The sequence below is a fragment of the Puntigrus tetrazona genome, chromosome 15 (genome assembly GCF_018831695.1).
Source record: "Puntigrus tetrazona isolate hp1 chromosome 15, ASM1883169v1, whole genome shotgun sequence".
NCBI lineage: Eukaryota > Metazoa > Chordata > Actinopteri > Cypriniformes > Cyprinidae > Puntigrus > Puntigrus tetrazona.
The window spans coordinates 6904221-6927268 of record NC_056713.1 but is presented as its reverse complement, the minus strand read 5'-3'; the positions used below and the strand labels follow the sequence as shown (position 1 = coordinate 6927268).

At 43.1% G+C, this 23048-nt stretch overlaps 1 protein-coding gene and 1 long non-coding RNA gene across 2 annotated transcripts in view; both read left to right on the top strand.

Annotated features, from left to right (window-relative positions):
• Positions 1-23048, top strand: part of LOC122358733 (claudin-3-like) — a 224089-nt gene that overhangs the window by 96196 nt on the left and 104845 nt on the right. The gene's annotated exons all lie outside the window — the stretch shown is intronic.
• Positions 7009-7359, top strand: LOC122358744. Its single transcript, XR_006252639.1, has 2 exons — positions 7009-7065; positions 7169-7359. It is a non-coding gene; the product is annotated as an uncharacterized LOC122358744 (long non-coding RNA).

Sequence of the window (23048 nt, the reverse complement as noted above, 5' to 3'; positions counted from 1 at the left end):
AAGAGGGTACTGTTGGGAGCCGTGGAGGATTCAACCTCCTGGCTTCCCTCAGGAACCTGATAATCCGGCCATGCTTACACACAGACCTCCCATCTATGGGGTCATGATTTGCAGCGATTGCAGCCACGTGAGACTTTAAGGGTGGAGGGAGACAGCCTTCGCCTCCAACCCTTGCTGCAAGAAGATAAGCACGACTGATAGGGCAATTCCGGGGGTCTTCACCCTGAGAAGAACACCACTCGACGAACAGGCTCTACTTCAAGGCATAGGCCTGTCTCGTGGACGGCACTCTAGCCGAAGAAATGGTGTCGACTACCTCTTGAGGTAGGTCACCTAGAGCCTCCGCATCCCATCCAGGACCAGACATGGAGTTTCCAGAGGTCTGGACGCTGGTGCCAAGGGTGCCCCATCTCTGAGTCAGAAGATCCTTCCTCAGAGGGATCGGCCAAGGAGGGGCTGTCGCGAGGAGCACAAGTTCTGGGAACCAAGTCTTCACCAGTAGGGTGCTACTAGCAAGACCTGCTCCTAGTCCTCCCTGACCTTGCACAGTGTCTGTGCAAGAAGGCTCACTGGGGAAATACATACTTGCAAAGGCCCCGCAGCCAGCTGTGTGCCAGTGGGCAATGGGAAGTCTCTGGAGAGGCAAACAGGTCTACCTGAGTGGCTCGAAACGCTCCCAATCAGCTGAACCGCCCGGGGATGGAGTCTCCATTCTCCGGTAGTGCAGCTCGCGACAGCTCGCCGGCTGCCTGGTTGCACACTCCTGGAATGTGAATGGCGAAGCGACCTCAGAACTTCCGACTCCATAGGAGGAGGAGGTGGTGGGCTAGTTGCGACATACGACGGGAGCGTAGACCACCTTGTTGGTTGATGTACGCAACGGTCAGTATGTTGTCTGTGCGGACTAGTACATGCTGGCCTCGAAGGCAGTTCTCGAGACTGCCTAGGGCGAGATGTACTGCCAGCAACTTTAGGCAGTTGATGTGCCATTGCAGTTGAGGGCCCGCCCAAACCTCTGACACTGCATGCCCGCACGTGGGCCCTCAGCCGGTGGTGGAGGCATCCGTGAAACCACAGCATACCTGGAGACCTTCTCCAGGCACTCCGCCCGAAGGAACGAGAGGTCTGACCACGGGGTGAAGGTTTGGCGGCAGGCCGGTGTTATTTGAACCCGTGAGTGCCACTTTGCCACGCCCACCTCGGGACTCGATCGTGTAGCCAATGTTGAAGCGGTCTCATATGGATTAGTCCCAGCGGCATCACTGTGGCCGCGGCTGCCATATGCCCCAGGAGCCTCTGAAAATATTTCAGTGGGACCGCCATCCTGCTCTTGAACATATTGAAGCAGTTCAACACCGAATTGGCACGCCCTCTGTGAGGTGTGCCATCTGATCGATCGAATCCAGCTCCATCCCAAGAAAAGAGATCCTCTGCGCTGGGCAGAGTTTGCTCTTCTCCTGGTTGACCTGAAACCCCAACTGGCTGAGGTGCTGTAGCACCAGATCCCTGTGTTCGCACAACTGAGCCCGGGACTGAGCCAGTCATCCAGTTGGTTGAGAATGCGAACGCCTTACTCTCTCAGTGGAGCAAGGGCTGCTTCCGCGACTTGCATGAAGACGCGTGGCGACAGGGAGAGCCCGAAGGGTAGGACTTGTACTGATATGCTCGACCTTCAACGCCAACCTCAGGAATGGCCTGTGGCATGGAAGAATCGACACACGAAAAGTATGTGTCCTTCAGGTCGATCGCTGCAACCAATCCTGGGGACGGACGCACTGAATAGGCGCTTTCTGTGTCAACATCCTGAACGGGAGTGCTCGATTCAGGACTCACAGATCCAAGATTGGTCATAACCCACCGCCTTTCTTGGGCACTATGAAGTATGGGCTGTAAGCCCCGACCTCATATCGGCTGGAGGAAGCGGCTTTATCGTGCCTTCACTAGAAGGACAGCAATCTCCGCCCACAAGACAGGGGCACACGCATTGTTCACTGACATATAGCGGATCCCACTGAACTTGGGGGACGCCGGATGAACTGAATCATATAGCCGAAGTCGAAGGGTTCGCAGGAGCCACCGGGATAGCCTGGGAAGATTCAACCAGGCATCCAGAGACCGAACTAGCGGCTCGAGCGGAACCACCGACGCAGGCGATGGGGGGCAGCGAGGGGGAGTGCAGGGACCCGCCTCGGGCGCCTCGTGGCCGGGTCCGGCGGGGTCTGAGTGTGTGCAACTCTTACCTGCATCCCCGCAGAAGTGAGGCGGGTAGGCTGTTGGTCTGTCCTCCCAGTCTTCCCACTGCTGCATATTAGCCCAAGGAGAGCGTGAGTGGCGCGAACTGGCCCGCTCAACTCCTCGCCTCCCTGGGGACCCAGAGACAGAGGAAACCGCCCTTGTCGAGGTTTTAGGTAGCGGCAACATTCTCTGCCCGGCAGAGCAGCTCCCTCCATCCCCGGATCTGAGGGCCTCTTGCACCTGCGCTTTCCTCCAGGTTTGGCAGGAGCCTGACAGGCTGGGTGGCTGCCCTGCTGCCAGCTCCACGGTGCTGCCTAGATGGGGCTGCTGCGTTGACTGCACGGAGCGGTGGCGGCAGCAGGGGGCACCCTCGGCGAGCGCTGGCTGAGGTGGGCCGTCGGGCGGCTGGGTGAAGGCAGCAGCTGCACGCCGAGGCAGGATGTTTCTTACCTCAGTCTGCTTCTGGGCAGCGGAGAACTGCTGGGCAAAGTTCTCCACCGCGTCGCCGGGTGGCCGGTCTGGGACATGGGGGCATTCAAGGAACGCGGTCTTGTCTACCTCGCGCATGCCGACCAGACACAGCCACAGATGGCGCTTTCTGACCACCGTGAGTGGCCATCGCACAACCCAGAGACCGCGTTGTGACCTTCACGATACAGGTCCATCACGATACAGAGTGCTTTCAGAACTTCCAGGTCATGACCACCCCTGTGCAGATCCTTCAGTGCCTTGGCCTGATGAACCTGCAACAACGCCAAAGCGTGTACTGCAGACGCAGCTTGTCCACAGGCCGCACAAGGCACTGCCGCTCAGAGCCGACGAGTACCTGCAGGCCCGGGAGGGGAGCACAGGATCACCGCACTAAGCGGAAACGGCATTGGGACACAGCTGCATCCCAACTGACCGCTCCACTGGGGGGGCGATCACCGTAACTCCCTGGCTGTGCTACTGTCAAGGGTGGTGAAGGAGGAGGAGCCACTGGGGCAGTTTCTGGCAGTGAAAGGTGCTTTCCACATCCCAGTAAGCTCCTCATGCACTTCCGGAAGAAAGGTACCAGGGTGGGGCCCTGAGAACCAGCGCAAGCCACCCTTAAATACCAATCGTCCAGCCTCGAGGGCCCGGGAAGCAGTGGAGGTTTCCACTTGATCCCGATCACCTCGGCGGCCTGGGCAAGCATAGCCACCATTTCTAGATCTGTATCCAGTACATTCAACGCCTGGTAGACGAGAGCAACCGGATCTTCACTTCCAGAAATGTCTGGCTCACCTTCCGATGCAGCGATTGACTTCTGATCATCAGGGGGAGCCCAAGAGGGTACAGCTGATACCCCACGTGAGGGTCCAGACTGCCCCTTTGCAGCTCCACTGGTTGCAGAGTTTAAGCTTTGTGTCACAACGAAATGGAGCCCACCTGTCTGCAGCCAGAATGAGAACCAAGTCGAGCAAACACAAGCTCCGCCTCCTTTTTTCAAGGCGACAGAGCCCGCCCATCACTCCGAGATGACCATCTCCCGCGAGGAAATGATTCATCCACAACCGCCACCTCAGCGTGCTAAGCCCAGGCACACGAGGCAACGATTGTGACCATCACCTAACACCAGGTAACAACCGCATCCAGAAACACACGGGTGTACGTAGTCTGAAGCAAGACCCACGCTGTCTTCCAAGACGCGTCGAGTTTGCCAGACGTAACGTCGTCTTTAAAAAGACGCACCCGCGAATGCTCTTTTAGTGCTGCGGCAACAGGGGATAGCCGTTTTGCACACAAACAGGGGGGTAGTGCAGCCTGATTGTGGCAATCCACTCGACGCAGGAAAACGACCTCCGCTGAAACGCCGTACTCCAACACTCGTGAGATCGCCTTTGAGCGGAACAGTCACGCTCGCCCGAAGCGAAAAGCTGAATATGCGCTGCACCCGCTGCTTATTTATACACGCGCTGTGATCAGCGGCAGCTGGATGCGATTAGCGCATGCCAATCTTCAATTGGCTTGTTTAGATACACTCGAAGTAGATTGGTCTCTCGAAGCGAGATCCCAATTCGTCGGTCATCCGACGTGACTCGGAGTGACCGACTGAAAGGGAACAACATTTCAGTATTATATGAATTAATTTAACAATCAATTAACTGTGTTCATAAAACAAAAACTATTCATTATTTTCATTGTGATTTGTTGTCATTGTACAGAAAGACCAAAACCCAGAGTGAACATTAAACCTGATCAACATGTGTTCAGAGGAGACACAGTCACTCTCAGATGTGACATATATGATGAAGGAGTCACTAGCTGGAGATACATCTGGTATAAAGATAATTCAAGAAGAGTTTTCAGTGATGGACAGGAACACACATTCAGTTTTGTTACTGAGTCTGACTCAGGTGAATACTCCTGTGAAGGATCAGAGATCAGAGGATCACGCCGGTCACACACGAGTGATAAAGTTACTCTGAAAGTATCAGGTGAGATTCATCTCTTCATAAACACACAAACACATGTTTAACATGTTATTAATGAGAGATTTCTCTATTTCAGATCCCAAATCAGTTTTAAGTGTTTCTCCACAGAAGTGGTTGACTGAAGGAGATCCAGTGACTCTGATCTGTGAGGTTCACAACTTCTCTACAGGCTGGACGTTCAGCTGGTTCACTTTAACTGAATCACCAGGTAAGTTATGATGTGCTTCATGTGGTAACATCTGAATTAGAGATTCAGTCCAGAATATCATTTAATATATTGTCTGGTTTTACAGGTGGTTATCATCTGCTCTCAGACAGCAGCAGAGGAGCAGGAGGAAGATACAGGATCAGTTCTGCTGCTGTAGATCACACAGGAGTTTATGTGTGCAGAGCAGAGAGAGAGAAATCATCTTATAAAACACAGTACAGCAACAAACAGCTGCTGTGGGTCACCGGTGAGGTCAAACACAACTTAAACTACTGCTTCATACTGAATAAAGAGAGTTTGTATAAAGCTGTAACTGTGTTCTCAGGTGTTTCTGCTCCAGTCTCTCTGAGGGTCAGTCCCAGCAGAACTCAACACTTCACATCTGACTCTCTCTCTGAGCTGTGAAGACCAGAGTAACTCTACTGTATGGAGAGTGAGAACATACACAGACCTCTGGGGACTGAAAGATTGTTCATCAATACCTCGAGGATCACACACAGGATCTACATGTACAATCAGTTACGTCTATACATCACTCACTGGAGTGTACTGGTGTGAGTCTGAATCTGGAGAGAAACATCATCCTGTTAATATCACTGTACACTGTGAGTCTGTGTTTCTGTTTTATTCATTTCACTGGTGTGTTTACAATTATTGCATGAAGCAGGATGATTAGACAAGTGCATTAATCATCAGTGGACAAAAACAAAACAATAAATAAATAAACAACAGTTATACAGTCAGTGTATGTCTGCTGTGTTTCTGTAGCTGAAGTGATTCTGGAGAGTCCTGTTCATCCTGTGACTGAAGGAGATAGTCTGACTCTACACTGTTTATATCGATACACAACCCCATCAAACCTCAGAGCTGATTTCTATAAAGATGGATCACTCATCCAGAATCAAACTACAGAGATGATCATCTCTCCTGTCTCAAAGTCACACGAGGGTTTCTACTCCTGCAAACACCCAGAGAGAGGAGAGTCACCCAAGAGCTGGATCTCAGTCAGACGTGAGATATAAGAAATATAAACTATTGAAATATTTCTGGACACTTTACAGCACTAATCTAAATGTTAAACTAAGTCTCTGCTTCTACAGGCTCAGTATCTGAGGATCTCAAACCCATGATAATTGGAGTAACAGCAGGACTGACTGCAGTCTTCATCGTTGTCTTCTTGGTTCTGCTCTGGTGCTACAGAAACAACAAAGGTCTTCTTAATTTTACATCATACATTTACAGACGCTGACTCTGTTCCTAATCAGCTGGTTGAGATGGTTTTCTGCTCTTAACTGGTCTCCCAAACCTGGTAAAGATGTTTTTTAGACTGAGTTTAGAAGGTTTCTAGGCAGTTTTCAATTGCATTCTTCAAAATAAAGGATCCAGAAGGTGGTTCTCACAGCAGTGTCTGCTATAAAGAACTTTTTGTTAATTGAATATTTTCCATTGACATTAATTCCCGGGTCCATTGATGCCAATAAAGAAGTTTTATTTGAACAGGTGTTATATCTCCTTCTACTGTGAATCAAACATCAGACCAGAACCAGAGTGACTCCGGATACAAGACACTGCTGACTGGTCAGTCTTCACCCATTAACCATCAATAGATCTTTACAAATTGAGATTGAAGGCATTTTAATGAACAAAAATATTCATAAAAACATTTCATTTGTTTAATTTATGTCTTACAGGAACTGCTCATGTGTATGACTCTGTTGATGTTCTTGTTAATAATGGTAAGAACAGTGTAGTTTTTATGGAAATCATCTTTTTTTTCTATCACTGTGATATATGCAAAGCAAATCAAGTTTTTTTTTCTTATTGTAGACCGTGTTAGTGCACCTGCTGAACTCACATATGCTGAGATTGAACTGAAATCTAAAACAAAGCAGAAGAAAAAGAAAGAAAATAAAGGTGAACAAAAACTATGCTCTTATGATCATAACAGTAGCTAAAATCACTACCATTTAAGTAACAATTAAGGTATGGTAGTATGAATAACAATAACATATCTTAGCTATAGAGCTTTTATAAAAATATTGCTATTTCATATAACTTTTGGACATAGAGTAGGCACTGATAATATACTGATGTCATCTTTTAGAGAATAAAAAGCGGAGAGTTCTGAATGTTTTTACTCTAAACTCAAACTGAAAACAGATCAAGGTAAGTCAAACTAAAATACAATTCTACAAACTGCATCTATAAAAGAATAAAATCAAACTAAAAATCAAAAAGGTGTATTTTGAACTCATCTGTATATTTTCAGGTGCTGGATCAAATGATGTGACGTATGCTCAGGTTAAATAGAAATGACAAGAATCCCGGGATACTGATTTCTGTTGAGAAGAGCTGACCAGGATCTTCAATGCTGTGTAATAACCTTTATTGAGCACCTGATGTCAGTAGATTTATCAGAACTTAATATTAGAGATTCAAACCCTCGTGTGAGTCAAAAAGTTAGCATGCTTATCTTTCATTGTTGGAGAAAAAAAGAAGAAAATAAGAAAAGAAAGAAATATGATTTGGGAATGATGATTAGTGAAAACCCTGAAATATTAAGGAACTTTTATATTGTGAAAACCAGGTCTGGTAAAGTTAAAGTTAGCTGTAAATGTATATGTAGAAAAGTATTTTTACATTTTATTTAATTTTTATTGTATAGAAAACTTTAGCTCTTTGTATATGCTGTCTTTTAAATTCTAAAAATATTTATCAAGAAATAAAAATAAAATAAAAATTATATATATATATATATATATATATATTTTAGTAAAGCAATAGATTACAAAAATATTAAATTCTATTTAATAAAAAAACTGTTTTGTACAGAAAGTTTTTAAAATGTATATATTTATTATTATTATTTTGAGGAAAATAATACTTTTGTTAAACATGGAAGCATTATTTTGATCATAAGGGTCATTTGTAATATTTCAAATAAATATTGAATCCTATTAACAAACAAAAGAATCCAAAAAGTATCAATTTCCACAGAAATATGAAGCAGCACAACTGTTTTTCTCAGTGATAATAAAAAGTAAGGTTTCAGAAATATTATCATAATATTCAACATATTATAATTTTTTACCTGATAGATCGTGTGACACTGAACGTTAAAACTTCAGGTTTGCTCACAAAAAATACATTTATAAAATATATTTAGGTATAAATCTGTTGTTTTACAATAGTATTATTTTATTGTTTATTTGGTAAAAATAAATACAAAAGCACATTTTTTACATTATTTAATATTTTACTACTTTATGTACTATTTTAAAGTTTACTGTTTGACAATGTCTTTGAACAAATAAAATGTGGAATTAAAACGTATTGTATTTAAAAATAATTTCTCCCAAGTACTTCTGTATAGTTCACTATATTTGAGAATGTTAACATTTCAAATAATGTGTTTAATGGTTTGTTGTGAAAACTTAATAAATATGGAGATGCATAATAATAGTCTACTCAGTTCTTGCACACTCTTAAAACATATTGTGTTTATTACATTTTAACACAACCAGTGTGTCATTCTTCTTAATACAGGCAGTGTTATAATATAATCAAATATTTAATACACGGATGTGTCATAAATTACACAACAAGGTAAGTGGTATGACAAAACACATCAAAACTCCAGGAAACACAACAAGTATATCTCTGAGAACAAAGGAAAAAAACATTGTGATAAATAAGAGCTGAGAACACAGCATGGCCATAAACATGTCTAAAAAATCTCATTATCTCCTTCAACTCCAGAACAGTCCTACATTGTTCAAGGCATTTGATCTTCTCTGGATCTTCAACTTTGGATGTAAACCATGAGTCAGTACCTCTGCAGTGACATTGAGATTGGAGATTGGAGTTTTTAGACATACCCTAACTGTCATGAACCAGGAAAAACAGTTTAAATCGACCTTTTCTCCAGATAAAACTCTTATTTCTGATCAGGGGTGCCCAGTCCTGGTCCTAGCGATCAACTGTCCTGGATCACTTGAAAACTAAAAGCTGAACTATGCTGAACATTCTTATTTGGGTCATATATTCCAAGACGTAGGCTAGGATCTGTTATTACTAAGTACAGGATTCACTCCGGAGTGATGACTGACAGCTACACATTCACCTCCAAACATTAGATTCATCCGGAGCACAACCCACGAATGAAATGTAATTCTGCCAGGAACTGCGATGTCAGGTTTTCAAAGATGGTGACAAAGAGGCAAAATATACAGACTGTAGCTTTACTATTTGTTCATTCTGTGTAATGATGCCTATTATATCATCACTTGAGTCTGTAAACACTGGTGGGTGATGCCAGGGGACGATGTATGAAGAAGTCACACGCTGCTGTGAAATTTCATGTGTTTATTGAATGCATTTATGTTGGGAATGGATAAAATTGTCTGTGTCTGTGGTTTGCGGCCGATTGGTCATGCTGGGTGAAGCTGCACGAGGTCTTGAGCCGTCATGAAAGAATGATATATGTCATGAAAGAAGATTATACTTATAATGCATGCAGGAATGTTTACAAAAGAGAGTTTATAAAGGCGTTTCTGTTCTGTAATTTTGTTGTTGTTTAATGATTATAATTCTGGAGAAGAGTTAACAAACGTTTCTTACCCAGGTAAAAAACAAGCACACTTCCATAATTTGTACTTAATATACTAAAAATGATTCTTTAGTACTTCTTAAGATAAACGTAAGATCATCTAAGTGTACTTAACTGTGCTATTTTGAGACACCATGAATATGATCTAAAATTCATTTTTAATGTACTACTTTTGTTTTTGAAAGAGTATTTAGTTACCACTTGTAGCACACTTGAAACCATCTTTCATACAATAGTACCGTCACGTTGTGGTTTAGTGTGAAGGAGCACTCGACCTAAGTAAATAAACTTAAACAGTTTTAATCCTCTTCAAACTGACAAAACAATAATATGCAGGCAGACAGAAGAAAAACCACAAGTATGTAACCTCAACGATCGGACAAACTGAATACAAACACACAGGACTTAAATACACAAAGGAACTGACTAAATTAACAAGAAACAGCTGAAGACAATGACACAATTAACAGGAACGGAAGGTAGGGCACACAGAGCACATGGTACAAGACAAGAACAGCAACAAAAGAGTCCAAAGACGTGACAAGTACACTCAAGGGTTAACTAATTACATTTTTTAAATAGTATGTTGTTAAATAATGAACAAAGTTTAAGGTCCCACTGTTCTCGTAGAATACCTCTAGACGAATTCTCGATCTTATAGGGTGTAACGGCCGGGGAGCAAGAAGACACACAGAGGCGTATATTTCCTTTCTCCAAAGTTTATTCCAGAATACAATGATTTATTTTTAGTTTTCAGAGGGGGGTTTTACCTCTCTAGCCAATGAAACAAAAGATGACATATGTTGCATCCATGACAAAACATATGTACTTATATAAGATAAAGGAACTTAAGAACATATAAGGAATACTTTTGGACACAGAAAAACACTTCTTCTTGTCAAGTATCAAAAGTGTAGAGCAAACTCATTCACCCACGACTCAGAGTAGAGCACACACCAATGACCGACTGAACCCTTCTAACATGTAGAAGGATGTATAGATCATACATACTACAGAACACTAGGGGGAGATAAAAAGAAAATCATGTCTAGGAGGAGGGAAAAAGATCAGACAGAAAGAGTCTAAGGGGGGAGAGTGTGTTCAAATCTAACATATGTTAAAAGTGCATTTTGTGCTCCTAGAATCTGTGTTTTCATTGTTATATGATAGGTACATATCTTCTGGACTGAATTTGGTCAATTTACTTAATTGTTTCTAAATATTACAAGCAATTAATTCAACAAATTATAATGAAGTATTATTAATCAAATAAAATACTTACAGTGTCCCATTAAAAATGAGACAAATAGCATGAAAAAAATTCTAAACAAACAAACACTATGCTATGAAAGCCAGATAAAATGTTAAATGTAAAGTAAAAATATAAAAAATGCAAAAATGTAATATTCATGCACATGAATTGTGCAAAACTTCGCTGAGATTTTTACCATAGTAAATCAATCTCTGAGTGACTTGACTGTCCATTAAAAAAATCTATATAACCAAAACAGAAATGGTCTAAGCAGGGGGGTATTTCAGAAAGCAGGTTATGTGACATACCTGGGTACATTTAAGGGTAAGTTCGTGGATAACCTCAACTTTCGGTTCCAAAAACGGAGTGTAGGGTTTCCACACCTAATTTTAATTATGATTATGATAATTGTGAATTATCATTTGAATTCGCTCTTAATTCAAGTTTGGGGAATTGAATCTTAAAGATTCACGTTAGTATGTAATTCAAATACACCTTTAAATCACCTAATACGGCGTCCAGCGCTTTAGGGCAATTTAAATGTATGTTACCAATATGAATTTACTCTGTGATCAGCAAAATAAATCAATTGATTCTTCGCTTACCTCGAGCAGGTAACAACGGATCTGGGCATGAGTTTGACTCTCCAGTTACATAACACACAAACAAGAATTCGTAATAATGAAACACAATTTATTAAACAGTACCTACTATTTGACAAGACTACACTGAGAAGACTAAACATAAACACACACACACACACATGCATTCATACACACATTCACGGGTTGGAAGGGAAATGGATAATTGTCTGTCCAAAGTCTGTTAGCTAGTTCTGAGATCGCACTGAGAGCACCAACAAAGCAAAGTTAGGTTTTAGCTTGCTTATATGTGTCTGCGCCGATTCAGTCAAGAGATGAAAAGGTAGTTTTACCACTCGGCTTGTCTGGGGAAATCCCGCTTGCTGATTGGGCAGGCTCGTCCGTGGGATGACGTGGTCGGGCTTTCCCGGGCCGTTTGAATGAAGTCTCTCTAGCTTGGTGGTTCGCTTTGGATGAACCGGGTTGGTTATGGAAAGGGCAGTGAGTGTCCGTGGAGTGATGTGACGGAGCGGACCGGAGTCGAGGGTATCGGGTCGTTCTTGTTCAGAGTCTTCTAACTTCTCCCAGTTCTGAAGTTTCTCCGTTTCCTTGGCGATTCCTGCAGCGACCCGAATTCCCTGCGACTCCCTGTGGTTCCGAAGAAGTTCTTCTCGACTCGACTCCGACTCTTCTCAACTCAACTCAACTCAGAGAGCTCTGTTCCTGCGTTTTGAGGTGCAAGTTTTGGGCCGTGCCCTGGGCAGTTGTCCAATCCCGAGGTCAAAGGGGCGTGTCCACGCCTGCTTTCGACTCCGGTTTCGTGCATACTTTATCCCAGTTAGAATTGACATTCTGCACTTCTGTTCCCTATCAAAAGCTTATAAGTGGAATACACTGTATATTCATTCATCACGATATTGGAAACATCGTAAGCTTCAATTTGATATCAAACATGCATTATCTAGCGCTTATGGAACGCTCTCTGTTAGAGGATTATTTAACAAGTATATAGCGGTTCCTACATACATCCCGAAACATTTATTAAGCAGTTATTTACAGATGAACCTTTATTCGTTTGAAAGGAAGGCATTTAGATTGTTCGTTTAGTGGTTTTATGTGTGTCCTGGCAGTTCCTTTATTGTAGCGAAAAGGAAAAAGGCGCGCTTTTAAGGAATGTATGTTGGGACAGAGCAAACCTCCCTTGGGGGTTGGAAAGTGTGAGGCTGTCCTGGCCACGTTGATTCACCGCGGGAGTCTTATCACCTTTTGACTTGGTGGCTTGGTAGAACTGATCCCAGGTCAGTGCACAGAACGGGTTATCGCGCTGTCGACCAGATGTTGCGTTTTCAATCATCCCAATCTTGACGTGGGTACTCTCGGATTGGCCGAGCTCACTGCAGCGACAGTCCCTTGAGAATGTTTGGTAGACGTTGCGGCGCTCTGCATCGCTCGGCTGACCATCTTGATTGCCTTTATGGTCCGGGGTGCGGAGGATGAGCGATTTTACGACCTGGTTCTAGAGCGATTCCCCCTTTTATGGTTCGTGTCTGTTCATCGAGGCCCCACAGGAGGTAACTTTCTGGGTATGTATGTAACCATAGCAACTGACTCGCTGAAGATAACTTCGTTTCAGACGGTTGGTGATCATGGCGTGCTCTTTTGATGAGGATCCTGTGGACGTAGAAGCACAAATTATATGAGTTTTTTTTCATCAGGAGAGGGTTATAAGACGACGTATTGATATGTTTGCATACCCCAATGAATATTTGAAAGAGTGTTATCGTTTTTTAAAAGATTCCGTAGTTTATTTAACACGTATATAGCAAATGTGACAAACCACAGTTCTGCACTTAGCACAGAAAACATTTTGTGCATAGCACTTAGGTTTTTGCGTCTGGCCATTTTTTTGTACAGTGTGGGAGATTCAGAGCATGTGGGAAAGGCAACTGTGTGTTGAGCCGTTTGTACAGTATGTCTGGCACTTAAACAGTTCTTACCCACGTTTGTACAGTTCCCTGGCCATAAACCTCTGCTTGTTATTAAAGACGGATTCCACAGAGTGGCAGGTTTGTCCTTTGTAGTAAAATCTATGACGCATATTTAATATTCAGTCATATTATTTATATTTATACATGTATTCATTATGCGCAAACACACTTCATACTTCCATAACGTTCTGTTTCAGGGTTTCCAAATGTAATTGGGTGCATTGATGGCACTCACTTTCCTATTAAAGCTCCATCAATAAATGAGGGAGACTATGTTAATAGGAAATCTGTTCATAGTATCAATGTGCAGGTAACAACTTAACTTTTTCCCTCTTAAAATCATTAAAGTCATTACTTTTTCCACTAACTAGGTAATATGTGAGGCAACCCAAATCATTACCAATGTTGAGGCAAAATGGCCAGGATCTGTGCATGATGCCAGAATTTTCCGAGAGTCATCATTATGCCAGACATTTCAGCAGGGTATGTTTTACTTTATACAATTTTTTTTTGCCTTTTTACTATATTTGTGTTGTACACTTCAATCATTACAGGACAGTACAATGGTTACTTGCTGGGGGACAGAGGATACTCTTGTCTGCCCTATTTAATGACACCCTACCCTGAACCTGAGCCTGGACCACAGACACGCTTTAACCTGGCTCACAGCCGATCACGGGCCGAGGTGGAGATGACTATAGGGATCCTCAAATCTTGGTTTCAGTGTCTGCGTGGGCTCCGGGTTAGTCCAGAGAGAGCATGCAACATTATAGTGGCTTGTGTTGTGCTTCACAATATTGCCACTATAAGAGGAGAGAGCCACCCTCCTTGTATTGAGGAAGATGGCCCAGAGGAACACCTACAGGTTTTACAGGCCAGCAGAGACGGAGGACTTTTGAGAGACAGGATTTGTCAAAATTACTTTTATTCGTTTTTTTGCACTGGTCTGCCAGGCAGTTTATTTCTTTATTTCCTGAAAAACAATAAAAGTAAAATTCTATTTTTTTATATTGCTTTATACATATATATTGCTCATAATAAATGAGATTGTTTGGTCAGACAATATAATTAAAATATGGACACCTGGACACAAATAGTTACCCTGCTTAGATTGTGTGCTGAGGTTGAAGGACCCTCATCTGTGGGCAAATCCTTAGGTATGTACTGTGAAAGGAAAATGACAGTTTGTTACTCTAATGCAAAAATGCATCATACCTCAGTGGATCTACCAGCATTGTCCACTTCTGTCACAGCAGATGTGGTCTCTTCATCGGCATCTTCATCATCTTCATCCTACAGGAGAAATATTCAAGTATAAATTATCTGGCGAAAAAAAAAACAATCTAAAAGCAACTAAAGGTACCTGACAACAAATCACTTACAACTGTGACAGACTGTGTTCTTTCTGCAGAGTCCAATAATACAATCCGTCCATCAGTATCTATAAGAACACACAACTAATCCACAACTCTCAATATTATCAAAGAAAATAATACATGAAAAGAGTAACATGTCAGTCTAAGATCACAGTAGCATATACATCATATGCAGTTAAATAAAATAAGCCTACATAAAAAAATTAGGTTTGAGAGCCTGTGCTGAGAGCCTGTGCTGACCAGCTAGCACCGGTGTTCACTGAGATATTTAATCTCTCCCTGAAACAGTCTACAGTCCCCTCGTGTTTCAAACAGTCCATCATTGTTCCTGTGCCGAAGAAACCTCAACCATGTTGCCTGAATGATTACCGCCCTGTAGCTCTAACGTCTGTAGTGATGAAGTGCTTCGAGAGACTCGTCAGAGACTTCATCACCTCATCGCTACCGGACACACTCGACTCACTACAATTCGCCTACCGCCAGAACCGGTCTACGGAGGATGCCATCACACACCTCCTCCACACAAGCACAAGCCACCTGGATTTTAGAAAAGGGAACTATGTAAAAATGCTGTTCGTGGACTATAGTTCAGCGTTCAACACCATAGATCCCTCCACACTCACCTCGAAGTTGGAGGTCCTGGGACTCAGCCCATCCCTGCGTCACTGGATCACCAACTTTCTGACCGACAGACCACAAGCCGTACGGATGGTAAAACACAACTCATCCTCCCTCACTCTCAGCACTGGAGCCCCTCAGGGTTGTGTTCTGAGCCCCCTGCTGTACTCGCTGTACACACATGACTGTGTGGCTACTACAAACTCTACCACCATCATTAAATTTGCTGGCGACACTGTCGTGGTGGGCCTGATCCCCAACAACGATTGTTAGAGTTGTGTATTGACATTATGCAACTTTGACCCTTCAGTTTCAGCTTCCATCTGGTATAACACGTCTTGTTCTAGGTCATTACATGACATGGCCTCTATATAGTATCTTAGACTGGTATGGGCGCCAGGGGAATCTGAAGGAATGAAGGTTCTGACGCACAAAAAGATATGTGACTAGTCATAACTTATGTGACGAACATGTCTGAAGTCTTTGTTTTGCCTGTTGCTTTTACTTATCTTGCTCTGTCCTTTCCTCTATAAATAAAGTGACTTGCGATCTGAGCTTCGGAGGCAAAAGCAGGCAGGGAGGCAAAAGCAGGCAGGGAGGCAAAGGCCTGCCCGTCCCCCGGCCTCGGGCGGACTGGGATCTGTCTGGAGGCAAAAGGAGGCAAAGGGAGGCAAAAGAGAGAAACCTGCTTTTCTCCCGCTTGCAACCGACAGTGCAATCCTTGCAAGCTAAAAATCCAAAAACTTGTCTTGTGTTTTATTTCGCCTTGGGTTGATCCTTCCTGAGAGCCGTTTGAGTGAAATAGTCTCAACAACGATGAGATGGCCTACCTTCAGGAGATCAACAACCTGGAGAGATGGTGTCAGGAGAACAATCTGCTCCTGAATGTCAGCAAAACAAAGGAGTTAATAGTGGACTTCAGCACGAAGCAGGTGTGCTCTTACCATCCCATCATGATCAACGGGACCCCAGTGGAGAGAGTGGACAGTTTTCGGTACCTGGGTGTTCACATCACGCAGGACCTGTCTTGGTCCTGTCACATCAACAACCTGGTGAAGAAGGCCCGGCAACGTCTATACCATCTGAGGCGCTTAAGGGACTTCAGACTCCCAACTCAGGTGCTCAGGAACTTTTACACCTGCACCATTGAGAGTGTCCTGATGGGAAACATCACCTCATGGTTCGGGAACAGCACCATGCAGGACAGGCGAGCCCTTCAGAGGCGTTTTTGCGCCTATTGTGGGCTTTTTCCGCTCCTGTTCATTTGTTCCTTGCGCTTGTTCGCTCCATTTTCACAAGCTCATCAAAACAAGAGTGGTAAGTGAATCCTTACGATGAGTAAATGGCTTCTCCCTGCATCGTCACTTGCACCGTCTGTCACATGTATAGCTTATCCTTCTCTGTTAGCGATAAGGGATTCACATGTGATAAATGCAGGGAAATAGCTAGGCTGACAGAGAAGGTTTTAGAATTAGAGACACGCATCAAAACTTTAATTGAGGACAGTAAAAATGCGAGGGCTGTAGATACTTCTTTGGATGCGACTAGTACAGTGAATCATGTACATTGTTCGGTTCCAGCTTCAGAGCCCCTGCATCAGGGCAATTGGGTGACCGTGAGGTGGGCTAGTCGCAGGTCAAAACACCGCTCTTCCATTCCGATCAGAACATCAAACAGGTTCTCCCCACTCAGTGACGCACCCACTGAGAAACCTGATCAAAGTGCCCTAGTAATTGACAATTCTATTGTACGGAACATGAAAATAGAGACACCAGCCACCATAGTCCAATGTTTACTGGAAACCAGATCTTGTCAAATTTAAAGTGCTGGCTAATACTAAACGTAAATTCTGTAAGATTGTTATTCACGTCGGCGCTAATGATGTTCGACTTCGCCAGTCGGAAATCACTAAAAATAATATTAAAGAGGTGTGTGAATTTTCAAGCACGATGTCGGACAATGTAATATGCTCTGGTCCCCTCCCTGCTTACTGGGGTGATGAGATTTACAGCAGACTGCTGGGTCTCAATGGCTGGATGTCTAAGTGGTGCCCGCAGAACAACATAGGCTTTATAGACAATTGGATGAGTTTCTGGGGCAGACCTGACCTGTTGAAAAGAGATGGTCTTCATCCCTCCTGGGGTGGTGCTGCTCTTCTATCTCGAAATATGGCATATAGTCTTATAGCTCCAACATGACCAACTAGTGCCCAGGTCAGGAAGCAGACAGACCGCTAAACCGACATGCTCTGCTAGCTGCCTCACGTCACAGGAGGCAGTTAATTCTCAACACATAGAGACTCTTTCACCTAGATATCACACTATAGAGACTGTGTCTGTTCCCCGAATTAGAATATGCAGAGAACGTCCAAACCTAATCAAAAGCAATAATTTAATTAATGTCCAACAAATTAAAACTACTTATAATTCAAATAAGCAAACGATAAAACTTGGCTCGCTAAATATTAGATCACTTTCCACAAAAGCCCTTTATGTATATGATTTGATCAAAGATCAGAAGCTAGATTTGCTTTGTTTGACAGAAACCTGGCTAAACCAGATGATTATATTACGCTAAATGAATCTACCCCCCAAAATTATTTCTATAAAAATGAGCCACGTTTAAAAGGTAGAGGGGGAGGTGTTGCTACAATTTATAACAATATTCTTAGTACTTCTCAAAGGGCAGGCTTTAAGTATAACTCATTTGAAGTTTTGGTGCTGCATATAACATTATCTACAGAATCATGTGCTAGTGATAAATCTTCTGTTATGTTTGTACTGGCTACTGTATACAGGCCACCAGGGCACAGCACAGATTTCATTAAAGAATTTGCTGATTTTCTAACTGAGTTAGTACTGGCTGCAGATAAAGTCTTAATTGTTGGCGATTTTAATATCCATGTTGATGATGAAAAAGACTCATTAGGATCAGCTTTCTTAGACATTTTGAACTCCGTTGGGGTTAGACAACACGTCTCTGGACCTACTCATTGTAGAAATCATACTCTAGATCTAATACTGTCAAATGGAATTGATGTTAAAATGGTTGATGTACTGCAGCAAAGTGATGACATTTCAAATCACTATCTAGTCTTGTGTGAACTCTGTATAGTTAAACCTGTAAACTCTGCACCTTATTACAAGTATGGTAGAACCATCACTTCCACCACAAAAGATAGCTTTCTAAATAACCTTCCTGACTTATTTCAATTCCTTAGCTCATCCAATACGACACAAAAACTTGATGGTATAACAGAAACTATGCACTCTCTTTTTTCTAGCACTTTAGATACAGTTGCTCCTTTGCACTTTAAAAAGATAAAAGAAAACAATCTGACTTCATGGTATAATGAAAACACACGCACCCTAAAGAGAGCAGCCCGGAAAATGGAGCGCAGGTGGAGAAAAACTAAATTAGAAGTATTTCGTACTGCCTGGCGGGAGACTATGCTGTCATACAGAAAAGCATTAAAAATTGCAAGATCTGATTATTTTTCATACCTTTTAGAAGAAAACAAACACAACCCCCGGTATTTATTCAGTACAGTAACTAAAATAAAATAAAATAAAACATCAACAGGTGCTAATATTCCCCAAGAGTATAGCTGCAATGAGTTCATGAATTTCTTTACTTCTAAGATTGATACCATCAGAGATAAAATTGTAACTATGCAGCCACAACTACAGTTTCACATCAGATAGTGAGCTTTAGATCCCTGAGGAAAAATTACACTCTTTCTCTACTATAGGAGAAGAAGACTTGTACAAACTTGTTAAATCATCTAAACCAGCAACATGTATGTTAGACCCTGTTCCATCTAAACTATTAAAAGATTTGCTTCCAGAAGTCATAGATCCTATTTTGAACATTATTAATTCATCATTGTCATTAGGACATGTTCCCAAAACCTTCAAACTGGCTGTAGTTAAGCCTCTTATTAAGAAACCACATCTTGATCCCAAAGACTTAGTAAATTACAGACCAATCTCTAATCTCCTTTTCTGTCAAAGATACTAGAAAAGGTAGTATCCTCACAACTGTATTCCTTTTTAGAAACAAATGGTGTCTGTGAGGATTTCCAATCAGGTTTTAGACTGTACCATAGTACTGAGACTGCTCTCATTAGAGTTACTAATGACTTTCTTCTATCATCGGATCGTGGTTTTATGTCGTTATTAGTGCTATTAGATCTTAGCGCAGCATTCGATACTATCGATCACAGCATTCTCTTGGATAGACTAGAAAACTATGTTGGCATTAGAGGAAGCGCCTTAGCATGGTTTAAATCATATCTATCTGACCGCTATCAGTTTGTAGCAAAAAATGAGGAGGTATCATATCGCTCAAAAGTGAAATATGGAGTTCCTCAAGGCTCAGTGTTAGGACCGTTACTTTTCAACCTATACATTGTGACGGGAGGAGCCAACGACAGACACAGTGGGCGTGGCGTCAGGCCTCGGAGAGGCTTTTTATTAACAAAATAAAAATACAAAATAAAGTGTCCAAGGGGGAAAGTGTCCAAATAAAAGGGGGATCTGGTGTCCTCGTCGTGCTGCGGGAAATGTGCAGGTTTAGGCCGTGTTCCAGGGGGGAAGGGTCCAGGTAAGGGGCGGAGACTGGCGGTCACACGCACTCCCCTTCTTCTGGTCCGGGGCGCGAGGGGCGGCGGCTTCTTCCGCGGCATCGCCATCGCTTCGTTGCTCCGGGCGGCAGAGTGGGATGAGCACTTCTCGGACGGCGGTGTGAGGTCCATCGCGCACCCTTCCTGGACCCACGAGGACACCAGCGTGCATGCACGGGGGAAGAGACCGGTCTCCCGAGGAGAAGCGCGTCCGGTACTTAACGGCGACGGAAACGAGGCTAACTCACTTCAGGTGTGCCTCGTCACACGCCGCCAGACCTGAACAATACCACGCCCCTCCTCTCGAACACGCCCACTCCTGTCGGGAGCCTGGTGAAGGGCGGCGAATAAAGGACGGGGTGATGGTGACAATAAAGAGGAGGGGCAGCCGACTCGTCACAACATGTTACCTCTGGGAGATATTATCAGGAGTTATGGTGTTAGCTTTCACTGCTATGCTGATGATACTCAGCTCTATATTTCAGCGCAGCCTGTTGATACACACCAAATTGAGAATCTAACAGAATGCATAGTCGATATAAAAAGCTGGATGATGAGTAACTTCTTAATGCTAAATTCTGAAAAAACAGATGTGCTAATAATTGGACCTAAAAACCCCACATATAATAATCTAGAACACTTGATGGCTGCTCTGTTAATTCTTCATCATCAGTTAGGAACCTAGGTGTGCTGTTTGACAGCAATCTTTCCTGTCATGTTTCTAGCATCTGTAAAACTGTGTTTTTCCATCTTAAAAATATATCTAAATTACGACCTATGCTTTCAACCTCTAATGCAGAAATATTAATTCATGCGTTTATGACCTCGAGGTTAGATTATTGTAATGCTTTATTGGGTGGTTGTTCTGCACGCTTAATAAACAAACTTCAGCTAGTCCAAAACGCAGCAGCCAGAGTCCTTACTAGAACTAGGAAGTATGATCACATTAGCCCGGTTCTGTCAACACTGCACTGGCTCCCTATCAAACATCGGATAGATTTTAAAATCTTATTAATTACCTATAAAGCCCTGAATGGTGTAGCTCCTCAATACTTGAGCGAGCTCTTATCACATTATAGTCCTGCACGTCCGCTGCGTTCTCAAAACTCTGGCCATTTGATAATACCTAGAATATCAAAATCAACTGCGGGCGGCAGATCCTTTTCCTATTTAGCACCTAAACTCTGGAACAATCTCCCTAACTCTGTTCGGGAAGCAGACACACTCTGCCAGTTTAAATCTAGATTAAAGACACATTTTTACTTAGCCTACACATAACACACCAACACACTTTTATTATTCAAATCCGTTAAAGGATTTTTAGGCTGCATTACTTAGATTTGATGGAACCGGGAACACTACTCCTACAATACGATGTACTTGTGACATCGTAAAAAGAATGGCATCTACGCTAATATTAGTCCTGTCTCTTTCTCAATCTGCTTTCACAGTTTGTATCCAGACTAGATGGTGCATCAGCACACAGAGATTATGTTCATCAGAGACCAGAACACCTAGGACCAATCACCAGATCCTGATGCACACACGCATACACACACACACACACACTACCTGACACAGTTGCGTTTAAAATTGAACTGGAAGTTAAGTGCTTGGCGTCCGGTCAGAGGAGAACTGACCCCAACTGAGTCTGGTTTCTCCCAAGGTTTTTTTTTCTCCATTCTGTATGCATCGGGTTTTGTTTCCTTGCCGCTGTCGCCTCTGGCTTGCTTGGTTGGGGACACTTAACTTCTAGTGACTATCGTTGAATTGACTAGAGAGACCGTCTCTGCATTTAATAAGAAATTGGTCACTCTCGTCATTATACATCCCTGTCATTATACATCCCTGTCATTATACTGTACAGTGCTTTGATGCAACCTGTGTTGTTAAAAGCGCTATATAAATAAAAATGATTGATTGATTGATTGATTCAGAGGGTGGTGCGGTCAGCTGAGCGCATCATCCGCACTGAGCTCCCTGTGCTGCAGCACATCTACAACAAGCGGTGCTGTACCAGGGCCAGGAAGATCGTGGAAGACCTCAGCCATCCCAACAATGGACTCTTTTCTCTGCTGCGTTCAGGAAAGTGCTTTCGTTCCATGAAGGCAAACACAGAGAGAATGAGGAGGAGCTCCTTCCCGCAGGCCATTCGGAGTCTGAACCAGAGAACACCCAGTACCTAATCACCGGGATTCCCATGTTTACCCCACTTCCCCAGATACCCACTTACAATTGGACAATTACATTGGACAAAATTGCACTAGTCACTTTACATTGGACATTCACACAGCCACTTTACATTTTATATTGTCAGCCTAGCTATTTCCCTGCATTTATTACATGTGAATCCCTGATCGCTGACAGAAAGATAAACTATACATGTGGCAAGTGGTGCAAGTGACAGTGCAAGGAGAAGCCATTTACTCACTCTGAATGATGGAAGATTTACTTACCACTCTTGTAAAAATGGAGCGAATGAGCGCAAGGGAGAAAAAGTGGAGTGGAAAAGAAAACAATAATAGGCACGTAAACACGGGTGGGAACGAAAGTAATAAGCTGATCAGCTAATGCACTGCAATTTTAGACTAAAAGCAAGCAAACAAAAAACAGTCGAATTTGTTAGATTAGTTTGATAGATAGTATAATTAGTATGTAGATATTTAAGTTATAAAAGAACAGAGGGTGATAAATGGAAGAGTGAAGCTACATAGAGCTACAAAACACACAAACCTCTCAGCAGACAGGAGCAAGATGACAAGAACATACATGCTCATGAGCCAATTTTACAACCTGGGCATGGTAACAAGAAGGAAAAAACAATCTGACAGACCATGTAATAATCATCATCAGTAATCTGTAGCCTCCAACCCAACACATGGGTATATCATCTTCCAAGAAATAGCCCATCCTACGTTTTGAGATTTGAGACTTATCCACCACAGCATCAGTACACTGTTTTTCTTGTAAGACTTTTGGGGCTGTTGGGGGCCTTAAAATTGGACACAAACATTGAAATCTGTGGTCCCCGAGGTTGGGACCCGGGCGTGGCTCAGGGGATGAACACCAAACAGGAAGTCTGCCATTCAGGGTTAAAAAAA